The sequence below is a fragment of the Pongo pygmaeus genome, chromosome 7 (genome assembly GCF_028885625.2).
Source record: "Pongo pygmaeus isolate AG05252 chromosome 7, NHGRI_mPonPyg2-v2.0_pri, whole genome shotgun sequence".
NCBI lineage: Eukaryota > Metazoa > Chordata > Mammalia > Primates > Hominidae > Pongo > Pongo pygmaeus.
In genome coordinates this window covers 44,013,428-44,036,530 of record NC_072380.2, presented here as the reverse complement: position 1 = coordinate 44,036,530, position 23,103 = coordinate 44,013,428, and the positions used below count along the sequence as shown (strand labels likewise).

Genomic DNA, 23,103 nt, shown 5'->3' with positions numbered 1-23,103 from the left:
ACTTTTATTTCCCCTTTGTAATGTTTGAAACAGTAATAAGTATGAAATAGGGGAAATACACTGCATTCGTGTTCTAGGAACAAAAGACTTATATATAAATTATCACAAAATATATATTATGGGGTGCCATTGCTTTCAAAGCTCTTTGCGTTGAAATGAGATGCTACTTGGAATAAACTGTTTACTCTCCTCAAAAGTAAGGAGAATGGCATCCACAATATGGCCTCTGAACCAGCAATATATTTCCTCTTTACCTACCAGTGAAAATAATAAATTGACTTCTCCATTAATATTTTAAGAAGATAAAATAATGTCCAAAAACTACAACATCTGTTGTTAGTAGCCAAACTTCTGCGATTAAGGAAGTATCATCAATTCTTATGAAAAAATATCAAATGCTTCTCCTTTGGTTTGAGGCCATGGTAGATGTTACTGCTGGCTTGTTGCAGGCAAACAGAGTTGAATTAAGAATATGACTTTATCTATATAGGGTAGGATCCTATATAGGGTAGGATAATGCCATTTTTTTAATTATTATAAGTTTTAGGGTACATGTGCACAACGTGCAAGTTTGTTACATATGTATACTTGTGCCATGTTGGTGTGCTGCACCCAGTAACTCGTCATTTAGCATTAGGTATATCTCCTAATGCTATCCCTTCCCCCTCCCCCCACCCCACAACAGTCCTCGGTGTGTGATGTTCCCCTTCCTGTGTCCATGTGTTCTCATTGTTCAATTCCCACCTATGAGTGAGAACATGAGGTGTTTGGTTTTTTGTCCTTGTGATAGTTTGCTGAGAATGATGGTTTCCAGCTTCATCCATGTCCCTACAAAGGACATGAACTCATCCTTTGTTATGGCTGCATAGTATTCCATGGTATATATATGCCACATTTTCTTAATCCAGTCTATTGTTGTTGGACATTTGGGTTGGTTCCAAGTCTTTGCTATTGCGAATAATGCCGCAATAAACATACGTGTGCATGTGTCTTTATAGCAGCATGATTTATAATCCTTTGGGTATATACCCAGTAATGGGATGGCTGGGTCAAATGGTATTTCTAGTTCTAGAAGCCTCAGGAATTGCCACATGGACTTCCACAATGGTTGAACTAGTTTACAGTCCCACCAACAGTGTAAAAGTGTTCCTATTTCTCCACATCCTCTCCAGCACCTGTTGTTCCCTGGCTTTTCAATGATCGCCATTCTAACTGGTGTGACATGGTATCTCACTGTGGTTTTCATTTGCATTTCTCTGATGGCCAGTGATGATGAGCATTTTTTCATGTGTCTGTTAGCTGCATAAATGTCTTCTTTTGAGAAGTGTCTGTTCATATCCTTCGCCCACTTTTTTTTTTTAATTTTTGTATTTTTATTTATTTTTTTTTCTTTTATTATTATTATTATTATTATTATTATTATTATACTTTAGGTTTTATGGTACATGTGCCCAATGTGCAGGTAAGTTACATATGTATACATGTGCCATGCTGGTGCGCTGCACCCACCAACTCGTCATCTAGCATTAGGTATATCTCCCAATGCTATCCCTCCCCCCTCCCCCCAACCCACAACAGTCCCCGAAGTGTGATGTTCCCCTTCCTGTGTCCATGTGTTCTCATTGTTCAATTCCCACCTATGAGTGAGAATATGCGGTGTTTGGTTTTTTGTTCTTGCGATAGTTTACTGAGAATGATGATTTCCAATTTCATCCATGTCCCTACAAAGGACGTGAACTCATCATTTTTTATGGCTGCCTAGTATTCCATGGTGTATATGTGCCACATTTTCTTAATCCAGTCTATCACTGTTGGACATTTGGGTTGGTTCCAAGTCTTTGCTATTGTGAATAATGCTGCAATAAACATACGTGTGCATATGTCTTTATAGAAGCATGATTTATAGTCCTTTGGGTATATACCCAGTAATGGGATGGCTGGGTCGAATGGAATTTCTAGTTCTAGATCCCTGAGTAATCGCCACACTGACTTCCACAAGGGTTGAACTAGTTTACAGTCCCACCAACAGTGTAAAAGTGTTCCTATTTCTCCACATCCTCTCCAGCACCTGTTGTTTCCTGACTTTTTAATGATTGCCATTCTAACTGGTGTGAGATGGTATCTCATTGTGGTTTTGATTTGCATTTCTCTGATCCTTTGCCCACTTTTTGATGGGGTTGTTTGCTTTTTTCTTGTAAATTTCTTTGAGTTCATTGTAGATTCTGGATATTAGCCCTTTGTCAGATGAGTAGGTTGCAAAAATTTTCTCCCATTTTGTAGGTTGCCTGTTCACTCTGATGCTGGTTTCTTTTGCTGTGCAGAAGCTCTTTAGTTTAGTTAGATCCCATTTGTCAATTTTGGCTTTTGTTGCCATTGCTTTTGGTATTTTAAACATAAAGTTCTTGCCCATGCCTATGTCCTGAATGGCATTGCCTAGGTTTTCTTCTAGGGATTTTATGGTTTTAGGTCTAACATGTAAGTCTTTAATCCATCTTGAATTACTTTTTGTATAAGGTGTAAGGAAGGGATCCAGTTTCAGCTTTCTACATACGGCTAGCCAGTTTTCCCAGCACCATTTATTAAATAGGGAATCCTTTCCCCATTGCTTGTTTTTGTCAGGTTTGTCAAAGATCAGATACTTTAGATATGCAGCATTATTTCTGAGGGCTCTGTTCTGTTCCATTGGTCTATATCTCTGTTTTGGTACCAGTACCATGCTGTTTTGGTTACTGTAGCCTTGTAGTATAGTTTGAAGTCAGGTGGCATGATGTCTCCAGCTTTGTTCTTTTGGCTTAGGATTGACTTGGTGAAGCAGGCTCTTTTTTGGTTCCATATGAACTTTAAAGTAGTTTTTTCCAATTCTGTGAAGAAAGTCATTGGTAGTTTGATGGGGATGGCATTGAATCTATTAATTAACTTGGGCAGTATGGCCATTTTCAGGATATTGATTCTTCCTACCCATGAGCATGGAATGTTCTTCCATTTTTTGTATCCTCTTTTATTTCATTGAGCAGTGGTTTGTAGCTCTCCTTGAAGAGGTCCTTCACATCCCTTGTAAGTTGGATTCCTAGTATTTTATTCTCTTTGAAGAAATTGTGAATGGGAGTTCACTCATGATTTGGCTCTCTGTTTGTCTGTTATTGGTGTATAAGAATGCTTGTGATTTTTATACATGGATTTTGTATCCTGAGACATTGCTGAAGTTGCTTATCAGCTTAAGGAGATTTTGGGCTGAGATGATGGGGTTTTCTAGATATACAATCATGTCATCTGCAAACAGGGACAATCTGACTTCCTCTTTTCCTAATTGAATGCCCTTTATTTCCTTCTCCTGCCTGATTGCCCTGGCCAGAACTTCCAACACTATGTTGAATAGGAGTGGTGAGAGAGGGCATCCCTGTCTTGTGCCAGTTTTCAAAGGAATGCTTCCAGTTTTTGTCCATTCAGTATGATATTGGCTATGGGTTTGTCATAGATAGCTCTTATTATTTTGAGATACGTCCTATCAATACCTAATTTATTGAGAGTTTTTAGCATGACGGGTTGTTGAATTTTGTCAAAGGCCTTTTCTGCATCTATTGAGATAATCATGTGGTTTTTGTCTTTGGTTCTGTTTATATGCTGGATTACATTTACTGATTTTTGTATGTTGAACCAGCCTTGCATCCCAGGGATGAAGCAACTTGATCATGGTGGATAAGCTTTTTGATGTGTTGCTGGATTTGGTTTGCCATTATTTTATTGAGGATTTTTGCATCAATGTTCATCAAGGATATTAGTCTAAAATTATCTTTTCTTGTTTCCCTGCCAGGCTTTGGTATCAGGATGATGCTGGTCTCATAAAATGAGTTAGGGAGGATTCCCTCCTTTTCTATTGATTGGAATAGTTTCAGAAGGTATGGCACCAGCCCCTCCTTGTACCTCTGGTAGATTTCAGCTGTGAATCCATCTGGTCCTGGACTTTTTTTGGTTGGTAAGCTATTAATTATTGTCTCAATTTCAGAGCCTGTTATTGGTCTATTCAGAGATTCAACTTCTTCCTGGTTTAGTCTTGGGAGGGTGTATGTGTGGAGGAATTTATCCATTTCTTCCAGATTTTCTAGTTTATTTGCGTAGAGGTGTTTATAGTATTCTCTGATGGTAGTTTGTATTTCTGTGGGATCGGTGATGATATCCCCTTTGTCATTGTCTATTGTGTCTATTTGATTCTTCTCTCTTTTCTTATTAGTCTTGCTAGCAGTCTATCAATTTTGTTGATCTTTTCAAAAAACCAGCTCCTGGATTCATTGATTTTTTGAAGGGTTTTTTGTGTCTCTATCTCCTTCAGTTCTGCTCTGATCTTAGTTATTTCTTGCCTTCTGCTAGCTTTTGAATGTTCTTGCTCTTGCTTCTCTAGTTCTTTTAATTGTGATGTTAGTGTGTCAATTTTAGATCTTTCCCGCTTTCTCTTGATGGCATTTAGTGCTATAAATTTCCCTCTACACACTGCTTTTAATGTGTCCCAGAGATTCTGGTATGTTGTGTCTTTGTTCTCGTTGGTTACAAAGAACATCTTTATTTCTGCCTTCATTTCGTTATGCACCCAGTAGTCATTCAGGAGCAGGTTGTTCAGTTTCCATGTAGTTGAGCAGTTTTGAGTGAGTTTCTTAATCCTGATTTCCAGTTTGATTGCACTGTGGTCTGAGAGACAGTTTGTTATAATTTCTGTTCTTTTACATTTGCTGAGGAGTGCTTTACTTCCAACTATGTGGTCAGTTTTGGAATAGGTGTGGTGTGGTGCTAAGAAGAATGTATATTCTGTTGATTTTGGGTGGAGAGTTCTGTAGATGTCTATTAGGTCTGCTTGGTGCAGAGCTGAGTTCAATACCTGGATATCCTTGTTAACTTTCTGTCTCGTTCATCTGTCTAATGTTGACAGTGGGGTTTTTAAGTCTCGCATTATTATTGTGTGGGAGTCTAAGTCTCTTTGTAGGTCACTAAGGACTTGCTTTATGAATCTGGGTGCTCCTGTATTGGGTGCATATATATTTAGGATAGTTAGCTCTTCTTGTTGAATTGATCCCTTTACCATTATGTAATTGCCTTCTTTGTCTCTTTTGATCTTTGTTGGTTTAAATCTGTTTTATCCGAGACTAGGATTGCAACCCCTGCCTTTTTTTGTTTTCCATTTGCTTGGTAGATCTTCCTCCATCCCTTTATTTTGAGCCTATGTGTGTCTCTGCACATGAGATGGGTTTCCTGAATATAGCACACTGATGGGTTTTGACTCTTTATCCAATTTGCCAGTCTGTGCCTTTTAATTGAAGCATTTAGCCCATTTACATTTAAGGTTAGTATTGTTATGTGTGAATTTGATCCTGTCATTATGATGTTAGCTGGTTATTTTGCTCGTTAGTTGATGCAGCTTATTCCTAGCCTTGAAGGTCTTTACAATTTGGCATGTTTTTGCAGTGGCTGGTACCAGTTGTTCCTTTGCATGTTTAGCACTTCCTTCAGGATCTCTTGTAGGGCAGGCCTGGTGGTGACAAAATCTCTCAGCATTTGCTTGTCTGTAAAGTATTTTATTTCTCCTTCACTTATGAAGCTTAGTTTGGCTGGATATGAAATTCTGGGTTGAAAATTCTTTTCTTTAAGAATGTTGAATATTGAACCCCACTCTCTTCTGGCTTGTAGAGTTTCTGCCATAGTAGTAGTAGTGTAGTGTAGTTTGATCTTCTGAAGGCTTCCTCTCAATTCGTCAAAGTCATTCTCTGTCCAGCTTTGTTCCATTGCTGGTGAGGAGCTGTGTTCCTTTGGAGGAGAAGAGGCACTCTGATTTTTAGAGTTTCCGGTTTTCTGCTCTGTTTTTTCCCCATCTTTGTTGTTTTATCTGCATTTGGTCTTTGATGATGGTGATGTACAAATGGGTTTTTGGTGTGGATGTCCTTTCTGTTTGTTAGTTTTCCTTCTAACAGTCAGGACTCTCAGCTGCAGGTCTGTTGGAGTTTACTGGAAGTCCACTCCAGACCCTGTTTGCTTGGGTATCAGCAGTGGTGGCTGCAGAACAGCGGATATTGGTGAACCACAAATGCTGCTGCCTGATTGTTCCTCTGGAAGTTTTGTCTCAGAAGAGCACCCAGCCATGTGACGTGTCAGTCCGCCCCTACTGGGGGCTGCCTCCCATTTAGGCTACTCAGCAGTCAGGGACCCACTTGAGGAGGCAGTCTGCCCATTCTCAGATCTCAAGCTGTGTACTGGGACAAGCACTACTCTCTTCAAAGCTGTCAGACAGGGACATTTAAGTCTGCAGAGGTTATTGCTGTCTTTTGTCTGTGCCCTGCCCCTAGAGGTGGAGCCTACAGAGGCAGGCAGGCCTCCTTGAGCTGTGGTGGGCTCTACCCAGTTCAAGCTTCCCAGCCGCTTTGTTTACCTACTCAAGCCTGAGCAATGGCGGGCGCCCCTCCCCCAGCCTCACTGCTGCCTTGCAGCTTGATTTCAGACTGCTGTGCTAGCAATGAGTGAGGCTCCGTGGGTGTAGAACCCTCTGATCCAGGTGTGGGATATAATCTCCTGGTGTGCCATTTGTTAAGCCTGTTGGAAAAGCTCAGTATTAGGGTGGGAGTGACCTGATTTTCCAGGTGCCGTCTGTCACCCCTTTCTTTGACTAGGAAGGGGAATTCCCTGACCCCTTGCACTTCCCGAGTGAGGCAATGCTCGCCCTGCTTTGGCTCATGCACGGTGCACTGCACCCAATGTCCTGCACCCACTGTCTGGCACTCCCCAGTGAGATGAACCTGGTACCTCAGTTGGAAATGCAGAAATCACCCATCTTCTGTGTCGCTCATGCTGGGAGCTGTAGACTAGAGCTGTTCCTATTCGGCCATCTTGGCTCCACTCCCTGCCATATTCTTAATTCAACTCTGATTGTCTGCAACAATTGAGTAGTGACATTCACAATGGCCTCATTCCAAAGGACAAGCATGCATATATATATATATATATATACACACACACACTCATATATATGTATATGTATATACATATATGTATATATATATGTATATACATATATGTATATATATATATATGCATATATGGATACATAGGATACACACAGACACACACACCTATGATTTTAAAATCCTTTATACTTTCCAAAATACATAGAATTGGTTTTTCAAATACATACACATACAAAAATATATCTGAAAATGAGTAAGGAAAATAGCTCAGAATTCATTTTCTTTTCAGCCACTTGTATCTCCTTTTGCTTATTACTCAGAATCTCATTTTGTAATATTCTGGCATTCTGTTCTTCGGGAAGTTGCTTCTGGGTATCATTTTGCTCCTACACAACTTAGAGATACATTACACTTGTGGTCTAATAGCATTGAAAAATAAAGTCTAAAAGAGCAGAACCTCTTTTATAAATCTGTTAAAAAAAGTAGCCTATTAAAACACAATCCCAGTTATCCTTCAAGAATCACTCAAATTTTAATTACATACATGACAGCTAAATTTCTCTAAGAGGATAAACAGTTCCTACCTACAGAAAAATATAGCATTGTGTAATAAGATTTCTTTCAAAACATTTAATGAGTTTCATTATAGTTTCAAAGCTATTTAGCCTGTATTTTAACATAAAAATGCATCAACGAATATTTATGTTAGTGATTAAACTCAATTTATCCTCCATTCCTTCATTCAGAAAACACAGACTGAGTTTTTAAGACTGAGCTTCACAGGTTGAGATGCTATTGTTTACAATAAATAACTCTAGCTATAAATGTCAAAGCTCATTTGTAAAATTAGCTAACAGTTTTGGTGTGTTTTAAACCTGAATAATGCACATTAAATCAAAGGAATATTATGAGTAATACTGATAAAATATAAAGTTAGAAATATAAAGTTTTCACCAAAAATTAATTTACCTGATGCACATTCATTCTTACTCTCCTCAATTCTGTGACCGCAGTTTTCAGAATCTGTTTGAGTTGTTGGTTCATTTCAACTTCTTTCTCATATTCCTTTTGTTTTCTTTTTAACTCTTCACTATCTTTTTTGTACAACATCTCAGCATCTCTTCTCTTCTCCTCTTCTTGTTTTAAGGTCAATCTACAGTTACATATAATTATATTAAAATTTGTTTTGTTAGAAAATAAAAAGTTTGTGATCTGGCTCACCCTATGTAGGTTTATTATCCAAATAAAATTTCTGTGTTCTTGACTACTTTTCCTTTCCAGTTCTCATGCTGTTAATTTCTCACTTCAATCTCTTCCAAGTGACAAATATACTTGAAAAGTAGTGACAAAAGAACATCCTGCTAATTGGTGAGTTTCTGTTATTAGTAACTCTGATAAATATTATGGAAAAGAATAATAGAAATTATGCAGTAAAATTACAAGTTGAAAATTACCTTTTTTTAATACAGTCATAAGAACATCTCAATTAGGACAGATCACTTCAAATTAACTAATTAAGAAGAACACACTACTTATAAACAAGTTTATAAATTAACTAAAAATAAATTTTAATTTTTATGAAATACTGCAGGTATCCCTAAAATGATTTACAGTGCAAGATAGCACCTTCAGATGTCATTCACACAATGCATATCTGCAGATTACTATAATCCAAGACAGGGTGAAGGGGTCCTATTATCTATTAACCTAGCTGTCATCAACCAATTTGGCACCAGCGACAAGTTTTGTTGAAGACAATTTTTCCATGGACCTAGGAAGGGGGATAGTTTCAGGATGATTCAGGCACATTACATTTATTGTGTACTTTATTTCTATTAATATTACGTAATAGCTAATGAAATAATTATATAACTCACCATAATGTAGAACCAGTGGAAGCCCTGAGCTTGCTTTCCTGAGGGAGGCTGGAGATAGTGATAAATCATCAGGCACTAGATTCTCACAAAAATTGCCCAACACAGGACCCTTGCATGAGCAGCTTACAATAGTGTTCAGGTCACTCTCCTATGACAATCTAATGCCACCGCTGATCTGACAGGAGGTGGAGCTTAGGCAGTAATATGAGCAGTGGAGAGTGGCTGTAAACAGAGATGAAGCTTCTCTTGCTCACTCATCTCCTGCTGTGTGACTCAATTCCTAACAGGCCACAAACGGATACTGGTCATTGGCCTGGGGACTGGGGACCCTTGTGTTAACTATACTTCTTATGTTTATTGTTTTGGTAACACTTTCCACTTATCTTCTTGATTCCTATGTATTTAATACACAATTTAAAATTCCTTTTGGAACAAGACAGGATCTATATTTGAACAATAAAAAATAACGTGTTTTCAACATGGAACTTTGAATTAATTTTATTTGTGTATGAGAGAGTGATGTGAAATAAAACATTAATTACTTTCCATTTTACTTTTTGTTTCATACATAGTAAGAATAAAACTGGGAAGTCCTAGGCAGAGCAATTGGGCAAGAGAAAGAAATAAAGGGCATCCAAATTGGGAAAGAGGAAGTCAAACTATCTCTGTTTGCCAATGATATGATCTTATACTTAAAAAACCCTAAAGACTCCTAGAAAACACTCCTAGGTTTGAAAAATTAATTCAGTAAAGTCTCAGAGGTTACAAAGTTAGTGAATACGAATCAGTAGCACCACTATACACCAACTACGATCAAGCTGAGAATCAAATCAAGAACCCAATCTTTTTACAATGGCTGCAAAAGTATAAAATACCTAGAAGCAGACTTAATGAAGAAGGTGAATGATCTATATAAGGATAACTTGAAAACACCACTGAAGGAAATAATAGATGACACAAACAAATGAAAATATATTCTATGTTCATGGATGGAAAGAATTGATATTGCAAAAATGACCATAGTGCCCAAAGCAGTCTACATATACAATACAATTCTTATCAAAATATCAATGTCATTCTTTCCATAATTAGAAAAAAAATGCTGACATTCATGTAGAACCACAAAGGGCCACAATAGCAAAAAATATACCAAGCAAAAAGAACAAATATATTGGCATCACATTACCTGACTTCAAATTAAACAAGGCCATGGTAAGAAAAACAGCATAATACTGGTATAGAAGTAGATACACAGATTAATGGAACACAATAGAAAACCCAGAAATAAAGCCACTTACAACCAAATGATCTCTGAAAAAGGATACAAAAACATACACTGGAGAAAGGACACCTTATTGAATAAATGGTGCTGGGAAAATAGGATAGCCACATATAGAAGAATGAAACTGGATTCCTATCACTCACAATATACAAAAATTAATTCAAGATGGATTAAAGGCCTAAATCTAAGACTTGAAAACATTGGCCTATGCAAAGAATGTATGATGAAGACCCCAAAAGCAAATGCAACAAAAAGGAAAATAAATAAGATCTAATTAAACTAAATAGCTTCTACACAGCAAAGGAAATAATCACCAGAGTTAATGAAAAACATATAGAATGGGAGAAAATGTTTGCAAATTATAAATGTGATGAAGGACTAATATCCAGAATCTCCAAGAAACTCAAACAAATCAGCAGGAAAAATACAAATAATTCCATTAAGAAGTGGGTACATTACCTGAATAGACATTTCTCAAAAGATGTACAAATGGTTTACAAGCATATAAAAACATGCCAAATATCACTAATCATCAGGAAAATGAAAAACAAAACAACAAGACATCACCTCACTGCAGCCAGAATGGCTATTATTATTAAGACAGAGTTTTGCACTTGTCACCCAGGCTGGAGTGCAATGGCACAATCGCGGCTCACAGCAATCTCCACCTCGTGAGCTCAAGCGATTCTCCTGCCTCAGCCTCAGCCTCCCAAGTAGCTGGGACTACCAGCACCTGCCAACCCGCCAGCATGCCCAGTTAATTTTTTTTTTTTAAGTAGTGACGGGGTTTCACCATGTTGGCCAGGCTGGTCACGAACTCCTGACCCCAGATGATCTGCCCTCCTCGGCCTCCCAAAGTGCTGGGATTACAGGCATGAGCTACCAAGCCAGCCCATAATGGCCATTATTAAAAATAAAAAAACAATAGATGTTGGTGTGGATATGGTGAAAACGGAACAGTTATACACTGCTGGTGGGAATGCAAATTAGTACAACAAACAGTATGGAGATTTATCAAAGAACTAAAAGTAGATACTACCATTCAACCCAGCATTCCCATTTCTGGGTATCAACCCAAAAGAAAAGAAATCATTATCTCAAAAAGACACCTGCATGCATATGTTTATTGCAGTACAATTCACAATATGCGAAGATATGGAATCAACTAGTGTCCATCAACTGATGAGTGGAATAAAGAAAAATGAGATATACACACCACAGAATACTACTCAGCCACAAAAAAAAAAAAAAAAAAAAGATGCTTTTTGCAGCAAATTGGATGGAGCTGGAGGCCATTATTCTAAGTAACTCAGGAATGGAACAACAAATACCACATGTTCTCACTTTTAAGTAGGAGCTATTCTATGGGTATGCAAAGGCAGACAGAGTGGTATAAAGGCATTGGAGATTCAGAAGGAAGACAGGTAGAAGGGAGATGAGAGATTAAAAACTACCTATTGGGTAATGGGTACACTAAAATCCCAGACTTCACCACTATACAATTCATCCATGTAACCAAAAACCCACTTGTGCCCCTAAAGCTATTGAAATAAATAAAAATACATTTAAAGAGAGTAAAAAAAAAAGAATAAAACTGTGTATTCTGGGTTGAGACAAATGGCCATTTCACGCTCTGTTGGTTGAACTGTAAATTAATACAAATATTCTTTCTTTTAAAATTTTAAGTTCCAGAGTACATGTGAAGAATGTGCAGGTTTGTTACATAGGTAAATGTGGGTCATGGTGCTTTGCTGTACATATCAACCCAGCACCTAGGTATTAACCAGTGTTCCATTATTGATATGCTAAGCACGTGGGAGTTATTTATATCCTACTGCTCAAGGTCATCACCAAGGTCTGATTGCTAAAATTCAAGAAATTGCAGGACCTTTTTAAAAATTTTTCTATATTTTAATTAAAAAATTATATATTGAAGACTTTCTTGAAAATAAATAATTAGAAATGTAGAAAACGATTTATATAGAAGATGTTCTGGGCTGGGTAAGAGGGCTCACACCTGTAATCCCAATGCTTTAGGAGGCCAAGGCAGGAGGACTGTTTGAGTCCAGGAGTTGGAGATTATCCTGGGCAACAGAGTGAGACCGTGTCTCCATGAAAAATTTAAACAGTTAGCCAGGCATGGGGGTGTGTGCCTATAGTCCTTGCCACTTAGGAAATTGAAGTGAGAGGATCCCTTTAGGCCAAAAGTTCATAGTTGCAGTGAGTTATGATTGCAACACTGCACTCCAGCCTCAGTGACAGAGCAAAACCCTATGTCTGACAATAATAACAATAGTAACAATAAAAGGTGTTTCTTGCAGCATTAATTCTAATACAAAATAATTTAAAACCCCAAATTCAGTTTGTTAAATAATGAGGTTTCTATAGAGCAGACTTCTATGCAGCCATTAAAATCATGAATTAATATGCCATTAATTATTTGTAGAAAAATTCACTGTTAAGAATTTCTTATATTATTTCCAAGAATTTAATATTTCACAAGAGCAAGATGTTTTTACCCGTTAATCCTCAGAATGTTAGCAATAACAATTCTTACATATATCTTTAGTAAAAATATTTCTTTCAACTAGAATGTCATACCTCAAATTGCAGCATTCTTCTTCCCATTCACCTTTTTATGCTCGATCTGTAGCTGTGTTTCTTTTGCTTCATATAGCTCCTTTTGTAGTACATGAACCATATTTTCCGTTTGTTTAACTTCTACTGTAAGTTGTTCACAGTGATATTTTTAAGTTCTAGTAAGAGTTCTTTGGAAAGAACAGCATCCTGGATTTTTGATAGGCTAACAGAATCTGCATTGGGGGAAAACAAGGTGGAAATAAAATACATGAGTACTTTTTGGATATAAAGGCCTGTATATTTTAACCTTTACCCATCCATACACCAAACAAATATGCACTGAGTTTCTACCATGTGGAAGACCATCTACTGAGCTCTGCAGATAAAACAGACAATGCCTCTTCTCTTGTTTAGCTTTAAGTGTAGTGAAGAACAAATATAATAAATGTGAAAATTACAAATTCAGATAGACGCTGCAAGAAAACAGTTCTGTGATCACATAGAATTTGATCTATACTGGGATCAGAAAGATCTCCCTGAGGAAGAGATGGCTACACTGAGAAATGAAGGGTGAGAAGGAAGCAGTTAAGTAAAGAGCATAGAAAGGCATTCTAGCCAGTCTACGGCATGGGCTGAAGCTCTGCTGCAGTCTGCTTCTGGCCACGATGGAGCAGCAGATACTGATTTACCTTCTTACCTAAAACAACCAAAAACAAAAAGACAAAATACATACTGCAGTAATTGTCAAGAACTTGAACTTCAGGTAATGAAGACAACGATCCATGTAAAACAGGAAACAAATGAATAAGCCTTACAAACACCCCAGCTCCCTGACTTGACAAAGTTTCCAGGATATGACACAGTAAGAAAAAAACTGATGAGTTCACCAGATTCCCTGACTTGGAACAATGAAGCTGAGAGTCTCAAAAAACCAAAACAGACAAAAATTACAAAACAGAATACTAGAAAGGAGAAAGCAGTACAGGAAAAGAACACTGAGGACCTGCAAAAATACCCTTTTGGGTATTTATTTAGCAGAGTAATGAACAGTACATGTGTGCTAGAAATCTACCTGAGACCGGGGGAAAATCATTAAAAAAATTAGAAAAAACAGTGCCTGTTGCTCACAATGTGCCAGGAAGTGTCCATTCCTGTGAGCTATACTGGAAAAACTCAGACTTCACAGGGCAATGAATAGACTTATCAAAAATACCTTGCCTCAGGAGTGGAAAGTTTGATCAAATCATGAAGCAAGACCAGAAAGATCAAGTTGTTTATAAGTAAGTCACCTGTGTCCCCAAATAAATCTCAAGTAGAAGCATGGAAGATATTTTCTGAAAGCAAACAGCACTTGTAGGAATTCAAATTAAAATGTCAGGGCTGGGCCAGGCACAGTGGCTCACATCTGTAATCCCAGCACTTTGGGAGGTTAAGGTGGGTGGATAATTGAGGTCGGGAGTTCAAGACCAGCCTGGCCAACATGGCAAAAACCTGTCTTCACTATAAATACAAAAAAATAAGCTGGGTGTAATGGTTTGCACCTGTAATCCCAGGTATTTTGGAAGCTGAGGCAGGAGAATCACTTGAACCTGGAAGCTGGGGGTTGCAGTGAATGGTGATCGAGCCACTGCACTCCAGCCTGGATGACAGAGCAAGACTTAGTGTTGAAAAAAAAGAAAAAAATAGTCAGGACTGAAAAACAGCACTGGGTGGAAGCGAATAAAGACTAGACATCACGAAAGAGAAAATTCATAAATTTGAGACATCACAGAACTCTGAGAAAACTTTAAGCAATAATTATGTAAGTCTCCAAAAAGGGAGAGAGAAAGACAAAACATAAAGAGAAAACAGCTGGAAACTTTCTAAACTCAATGAAAACTATATTCACACAAATCCAGGAAGGATCTGGCTCAGCGAGAGAAAAATCAAAGTATACTATTCTAATTTTCTTATGCCATTTATGATATGGTATAATATTGCCAAAGGTGGACTGCAGTAAGTTAAAATCATATATTACAAATTGAAATGCAATCACTAAGATAGCAATAAAAGAGTTATAGCCAATAAGCCAAAAAGAAGAGAGAGAAAACTAAATTCATAAAAATTACAGAACTAACTGAAAAGAAAGCAGAGAAAGAAGAAAAAGCAAAGAACAGCTGGGACTAATGAAAATCAAAAAGTATAATGACTGATAAACTTAACTATTAATATATAAATAATTACATTATAAATGAAACCAGTCTAAAAACCCAAATTAAAAGGCAGATTGTCAAACTGTATAAAAAAGCAAGATCCTACTCCATGCTACCTATAAGAAACACACTTTAAATGTAAAGATGTGAATTGGCTAAAAGGATGAAAAAATATATCCTGTGCAAACAGTCGACAAAAGAAAGCTGAACAGGAATGGCTATATTAATACCAAAGCAGATTTCACAGCAAAAAATATTACTAGCTATCAACAAAATCATTTCATAATGAAAAAAAGTTAAATTAATAAAGAACACATAATCTTGAATGCTTATGTACCTAGTAGCATAACAGCTTCAAAATACATGAGGCACAAACAGAAGAAATTGACAAATTCACAGGTATAGCGTGAGATTTCAATATCGCTTACTCAATACATGCTAGAACAAGGAGGCAGAAAATCAGCAAGATGAGAGTAGACTTGAAGAACACTATGCTTCTCAAGTACCCTTGGAATACTTAGCGAAACAGACCATATTCTAGGCCATACAATAAATCTTCATAAAAGAATTAAGTCAAAAGGATTTAAGTCATACAAAGTATGCACTGACCATAAAGGAATCAAATTAGAAATCCCTAACAAAATATCTCATCAAAATACTCAAAAATTTAAAACAAAGTAACTCACATCTAAATGATCCTAGGTTGAAGAGGTGATGCAAAGAGAAATCAGAAACTATTTTGAGCTGAATGAAAATGAAAATACTACTTGTCAGAATTTGTGGAATGTAGCCTCAACAATACTTAAATAAAAAGCACTGAATGTCTACATTAGAAGACACTCAAATCAACAGCCTTGACTTCTATCTTAAGAAAGTAAAATAGAAGAAACAACAAAAAAGGGAGCAAATTAAACCCAAAGGAAGAAGAGAAAATAATAATCATTTGCTATGATGTGAACATTTGTGTTCCCCCAAAACTCATATGCTGAAACTTAATCACAGAGGTGATGTTATTAGAAACTGCAGCTTTGTGGAGGCAATTAGCTCTTGGAATTCAAGCCCTCATGAATGAGATCAGTGCCCTTATATAAGAGACCCCAGAGAGCTCATTCACCCCTTCTGCCATATGAAGCACACGGGGAAAAAAGGGACCTAGGAACCAGGAATTGGTCCCTCTCCAGACACCAAATCTGCCATCACCTTGATCTTGGACTTTGAAGCCTCCAGGAATGTAAGAAATCAGTTTCTGGCCAGGTGCAGTGGCTCATGCCTGTAATCCCAGCACTTTGGGAGGCCAAGGCAGACGGATCACCTGAGGTCAAGAGATGGAGCCCATCCTGGCCAACATGGTGAAACCCCATCCCTACAAAAATACAAAAATTAGCCAGCTGTGGTGGCAGGCACCAGTAGTCCCAGCTACTCAGGAGGCTGAGGCAGGAGATTTGCTTGAACCCAGGAGGCGAAGGTTGCAGTGAGCTGAGATCCCACCACTGCACTCCATCCTGGTGGACACAGCAAGACTCCATTTCAAAAAAAAAATCAGTTTCTGTTGTTTATAAGCTACCCAGTCTACAGTATTTTGTGACAGGAGGCAAAACAGACAATGATATCAAAGATGAAACCAATAAAACAGAAAAACCATAAAGAAAATCAGTAAAACTGAACATTTTGAGGTGGTTAATGAAAGTGATCAACTTTGATGTAGCCATCCTGATCATAAAGAAGAAAACATACAAATTACCAATTTCAGAAATAAGTAATGTGACATTTTTATAGATTCTACAGATACTAAAAGAATAGCAAGATAATAGTGTGAGCTTTATGTAACTAAACATGACAACTTAGATTAAATGGACACATTCCTTGGAAAATAAAAATTGCCAAAGCTCAATCAAGAAGAAATGGATAACTTGAATCACCCTATATTTACAAAAGAAAATAAAGTTGTAGGTAAAACCTTCCTACCAAGAAAACCCCAGGCCCAGATAGCTATGCTGGTGAATTCTATCAAGCATTTTAGGAAAATGTAATACAATTTTACATAAACTCTCCCCCCAAAAATACAACACAACTCATTCTATAATGCTAGCATTACCCTGAACCAAACAATAATATAACAAAAAAGAAAACTCCCTCATGAATGTTGATGTAAAAATTTAATCAATTTCTGAAGACACCAAGATATCCTGCAATAGGTGAATGAACAACCTCTGGTACAGTCACACAATGAGCTATTCAGTGCTAAACAGAAATGAGCTATCAAGTCACAAGAAGACATAAAGGAACTGTAAAGTGCATATTACCAAGTGAAAGACACCACTCTGAAGGCTACGTACTATATGATTTCAACTATATGACATTCTAGAAGAGGCAAAACTGTGGATACAGTAAATAGATCTGTGGTTGCCCAAGGTTTGGAAGGGCACAGGAGGACAGGAAAGGGCAGATAGGTGAAACACAAAGAAATTTTAGAGCAGTGAAAATACTTTGTGAAATACTATAATGACAAATACAAGTCCTTATACCTTTGTCCAAACCCACAGAATGTAAAACACCAAGAGTGAAGACTAATATAAACTGTATACTTTGGATGATTTTGACATGTCATTTCTGGTTCATCAATCGTATCAGCTGTACCACTCTGGTGAGGGATACTGGTAATGGCAGAGGCTATGCATATGTCTGAGGAGAGGGAGCACATGAATATTTCTGTACCTTACTCTCAATTTTGCTGTGAACCTGAAACTGCACTAAAAATAGTCATTTAAAAATTTCTAAACAAAATTTTCGCACACTGAATACAAAATACACTGAAACAGGGTCTCGCTCTTTTGCCCAGGTTGGTCTCGAACTCCTACATTAGGTGTCCACATCCAGGTAGCATACTAGCATATTTTGTTGTTGTGAAACATTTTTGTACTTTTATTATAATCTGCTGAGCCTAGAGTTGAGCAACTTGAATATTATGATAATCTTTTGGCCAATGGTAGCAGAGCATCTTGTTCTAAGAAAATTACTGTTATCATGACAGTTAACCAGCAGGTAGAAGAATACATCTTCTTCCAACAAAGTAAATACATCTCTTTCAATTTCAAATTAGGAGGAATGAAGTCAATAATAGTGAGACCTTGTTGGTATAACGATATGTAACATGACCTGTGCTTCTCAACAAGGAAGTGCTTTCCTGATGTCTGCACTCTGTAGGTATCTTTAAAAAAATAATTTCCCATTGGTGTTGCTGCACACTGACTAAGTCTTGCAGTTCTCATTCTCATTTGCTTATGGTATTAGAAAGGTATTGCTGAGTTACCACTTTTAAAGATAGTTACTTTTTTAGTGACACAAACCACAGTGTAATATAGCTGACCTTTGACCAACACAGGCTTGAACTGCAGGGATCTACTACTCATATGCAGATTTTCTTCTACCTCTGTCACCTCAGACAACAAGCCCAACCTCCCTCTTTCTCCTCTTCAGCCTATTCAACTTGAAGATTAAGGATGAAGACATTTATGATGATCCACTTCCACTTGATATTAAATATATTTTTTCTTCCTGACAGTTTCTTTTCTCCGCTTGATTGTACAAATACAATATATAATACTTATAACACACCAAATATCATCTTAACTGACTGTGTTACCAATAAGGCTTCTGGTCAACAGTAGGCTATTAGTAGGTAAGTTGTGAGGGAAGTCAAAAGTTATACATAGATTTTTGGCTGCATGGAGGATTGGTACCCCTAAGTCCTACACTGTTCAAGGGTCAACTGTAATTAACATTCATTTGCTCAAAGCAAACCATTTATTTAAAAAATTACATAGAAGATTCAATTTTATAACAAGTCCAATTTGTTATCATATGAACGTAAAAAAGATATACCATATACTAACTTGTGTTTTTCTTATTTATATAAAAATATTATATAAGATTTTAGAGACCATAATTAAATTTTTCACATATTTGAAATTATAAATCACCTAAAATGAAATTTTTAAATAGTTCTGAGATCGAACCTACTCTCAAAAAAAATTTAAATATATACATGCAATTTATACACAGTGATTTTTCAAACTGTTTTATTTTTGTGATAAAAACTTCCTTACTTTTACTTTCTTATCTATGGTAGGACCACCTAGAGCAGGGGTCCACAACTCCTGGGCCACAGACTGGTGTCAGCCCATGGCCTGTTAGGAACCAGGCCACAGAGCAAGAGGTGAGTGGCAGGTAAGCCAGCAAAGCTTTATCTGTATGTACAGCCACACCCCATTTCTCCTATTCCCACTTGAGCTCCACCTCCTGTCAGATCAGTGGTAGAATTAGATACTCATTGGAGCATGAACCCTGCTGTAAACTGCACATGCTAGGGATCTAGGTTGTGTGCTTCTTATGAGAATCCAATGTCTGATGATCTGTCACTTTCTCCCATTGCCTCAAGATGAGACCATCCAGTGACAGGAAAACAAGTTCAGGGATCTCACTAATTCTACATTATGGAGAGTTGTATCATTATTTTATCACATATTACAATATAATAATATACAGTAGCACAATAAATGTAACGTGCTGGAATCATCCCAAGACCATCCCCTCCTTCCTCCAGTCCATGGAAAAATTGTCTTCCACAAAACCGGTCCCTGGTGCCAAAAAGGGTGGGAACTACTGACCTAAAGTAATTCACTGTCAGAAGTCTTACCTGGATTGCTGTTGAGATAACTGCTTTTTCATATCTGTTTGTCTTTGTAGTCAGAAAGTAATTGAAAAATTCTATGTATAAAAATATAATAAGTAAAATTACTATTTTAATACTCACATGAAAAATACTTACCAAATGTTAAATTCTTCAAGTATTTCCAAAAATATCAGAATATCAAAACTTTAATTATCCAATACACTTATGCATATATTCCACAAACTTCTCAATAAGCTTCTAATTAAAGAGAAAAAAAGGTGAAATACTCATAAATCGAGTGCACTGTGACTCAGTAAATTAAATTGCATTAGCTTGACATAATAGAAAGTGCAGGAGAAAGAAATAAAGGGCATTCAATTAGGAAGAGGAAGTCAAATTGTCCCTGTTTGCAGATGACATGATTCTTATGTCTAGAAAACCCCATCGTTCCAGCCCAAAATCTCCTTAAGCTGATAAGCAACTTCAGCAAAATCTCAGGATACAAAATCAATGTGCAAAAATCACAAGCATTCTTTTTTTTTAATTTTATTATTCTTATACTTTAAGTTTTAGGGTACATGTGCACAATGTGCAGGTTAGTTACACATGTATACATATGCCATGCTGGTGTGCTGCACCCAGTAACTCGTCATTTAGCATTAGGTATATCTCCTAATGCTATCCCTCCTCCCGCCCCCCACCCCACAACAGTCCCCAGAGTGTGATGTTCCCCTTCCTGTGTCCATGGGTTCTCATTGTTCAATTCCCACCTATGAGTGAGAATATGCTGTGTTTCGTTTTTTGTTCTTGTGATAGTTTACTGAGAATGATGATTTCCAATTTCATCCATGTCCCTACAAAGGACATGAACTCATCATTTTTTATGGCTGCATAGTATTCCATGGTGTATATGTGCCACATTTTCTTAATCCAGTCTATCATTGTTGGACATTTGGGTTGGTTCCAAGTCTTTGCTATCGTGAATAGTGCTGCAATAAACATAGGTGTGCATGTGTCTTTATAGCAGCATGATTTAAAATCCTTTGGGTATATACCCAGTAATGGGATGGCTGGGTCAAATGGTATTTCTAGTTCTAGATCCCTGAGTAATCGCCACACTGACTTCCACAATGGTTGAACTAGTTTACAGTCCCATCAACAGTGTAAAAGTGTTCCTATTTCTCCACATCCTCTCCAACACCTGTTGTTTCCTGACTTTTTAACGATTGCCATTCTAACTGGTGTGAAATGGTATCTCATTGTAGTTTTGATTTGCATTTCTCTGATGGCCAGTGATGATGAGCATTTTTTCATGTGTCTTTTGGCTGCATAAATGTCTTCTTTTGAGAAATGTCTGTTCATGTCCTTCGCCCACTTTTTGATGGGGTTGTTTGTTTTTTTCTTGTAAATTTGTTTGAGTTCATTGTAGATTCTGGATATTAGCCCTCTGTCACATGAGTAGGTTGCAAAAATTTTCTCCCACTTTGTAGGTTGCCTGTTCACTCTGACGGTAGTTTCTTTTGCTGTGCAGAAGCTCTTTAGTTTAATCAGATCCCATTTGTCAATTTTGGCTTTTGTTGCCATTGCTTTTGGTGTTTTAGACATGAAGTCCTTGCCCATGCCTATGTCCTGAATGGTAATGCCTAGGTTTTCTTCTAGGGTTTTTATGCTTTTAGGTCTAATATTTAAGTCTTTAATCCATCTTGAATTAATTTTTGTATAAGGTGTAAGGAATGGATCCAGTTTCAGCTTTCTACATATGGCTAGCCAGTTTTCCCAGCACCATTTATTAAATAGGGAATCCTTTCCCCATTGCTTGTTTTTCTCAGGTTTGTCAAAGATCAGATACTTTAGATATGCAGCATAATTTCTGAGGGCTCTGTTCTGTTCCATTGACCTATATCTCTGTTTTGGTACCAGTACCATGTTGTTTCGGTTACTGTAGCCTTGTAGTATAGTTTGAAGTCAGGTAGTGTGATGCCTCTAGCTTTGTTCTTTTGGCTTAGGATTGACTTGGTGAAGCAGGCTCTTTTTTGGTTCCATATGAACTTTAAAGTAGTTTTTTCCAATTCTGTGAACAAAGTCATTGGTAGCTTGATGGGGATGGCATTGAATCTATAAATTACCTTGGGCAGTATGGCCAATTTCACGATATTGATTCTTCCCACCCATGAGCATGGAATGCTCTTCCATTTTTTGTATCCTCTTTTATTTCATTGAGCAGTGTTTGAAGAGGTCCTTCATGTCCATTGTAAGTTGGATTCCTAGGTATTTTATTCTCTTTGAAGCAATTGTGAATGGGAGTTCACTCATGATTTGGCTCTCTGTTTGTCTGTTATTGGTGTATAAGAATGCTTGTGATTTTTATACATTGATTTTGTATCCTGAGACTTGGCTGAAGTTGCTTATCAGCTTAAGGAGATTTTGGGCTGAGATGATGGGGTTTTTAGATATACAATCATGTCATCTGCAAACAGGGACAATCTGACTTCCTCTTTTCCTAATTGAATACACTTTATTTCCTTCTCCTGCCTAATTGCCCTGGCCAGAACTTCCAACACTATGTTGAAAAGGAGTGGTGAGAGAGGGCACCCCTGTCTTGTGCCAGTTTTCAAAGGGAATGCTTCCAGTTTTTGCCCGTTCAGTATGATATTGGCTGTGGGTTTGTCATAGATAGCTCTTATTATTTTGAGATACATCCCATCAATACCTAATTTATTGAGAGTTTTTAGCATGACGGGTTGTTGAATTTTGTCAAAGGCCTTTTCTGCATCTATTGAGATAATCATGTGGTTTTTGTCTTTGGTTCTGTTTATATGCTGGATTACGTTTATTCATTTGTGTATGTTGAACCAGCCTTGCATCCCAGGGATGAAGCGACTTGATCATGGTGGATAAGCTTTTTGCTGTGCTGCTGGATTCTGTTTGCCGGAATTTTATTGAGGATTTCTGTATGGATGTTCATCAGGGATATTGGTCTAAAATTATCTTTTTTTGTTGTGTCTCTACCAGGCTTTGGTATCAGGATGATGCTGGTCTCATAAAATGAGTTAGGGAGGATTCCCTCTTTTTCTATTGATTGGAATAGTTTCAGAAGGAATGATACCAGCTCCTCCTTGTACTTCTGGTAGAATTCAGGTGTGAATCCATCTGGTCCTGGAATTTTTTTGGTTGGTAAGCTATTAATTATTGCCTCAATTTCACAGCCTGTTATTGGTCTATTCAGAGATTCACCTTCTTCCTGGTTTAGTCTTGGGAGGGTGTATGTGTGGAGGAATTTATCCATTTCTTCTAGATTTTCTAGTTTGTTTGCATAGCGGTGTTTATAGTATTCTCTGATGGTAGTTTGTATTTCTGTGGGATTGGTGGTGATATCCCCTTTGTCATTGTTTATTGTGTCTATTTGATTCTTCTCTCTTTTCTTCTTTATTATTCTTGCTAGCAGTCTATCAATTTTGTTGATCTTTTCAAAAAACCAGCTCCTGGATTCATCGATTTTTTGAAAGGTTTTTTGTGTCTCTATTTCTTTCAGTTCTGCTCTGATTTTAGTTATTTCTTG

General features: G+C 37.3%; 1 pseudogene; it reads right to left on the bottom strand.

Annotated features, from left to right (window-relative positions):
• The window catches only part of LOC129042064 (POTE ankyrin domain family member A-like), a 48,590-nt pseudogene that overhangs the window by 12,924 nt on the left and 12,563 nt on the right, over nt 1-23,103 (bottom strand).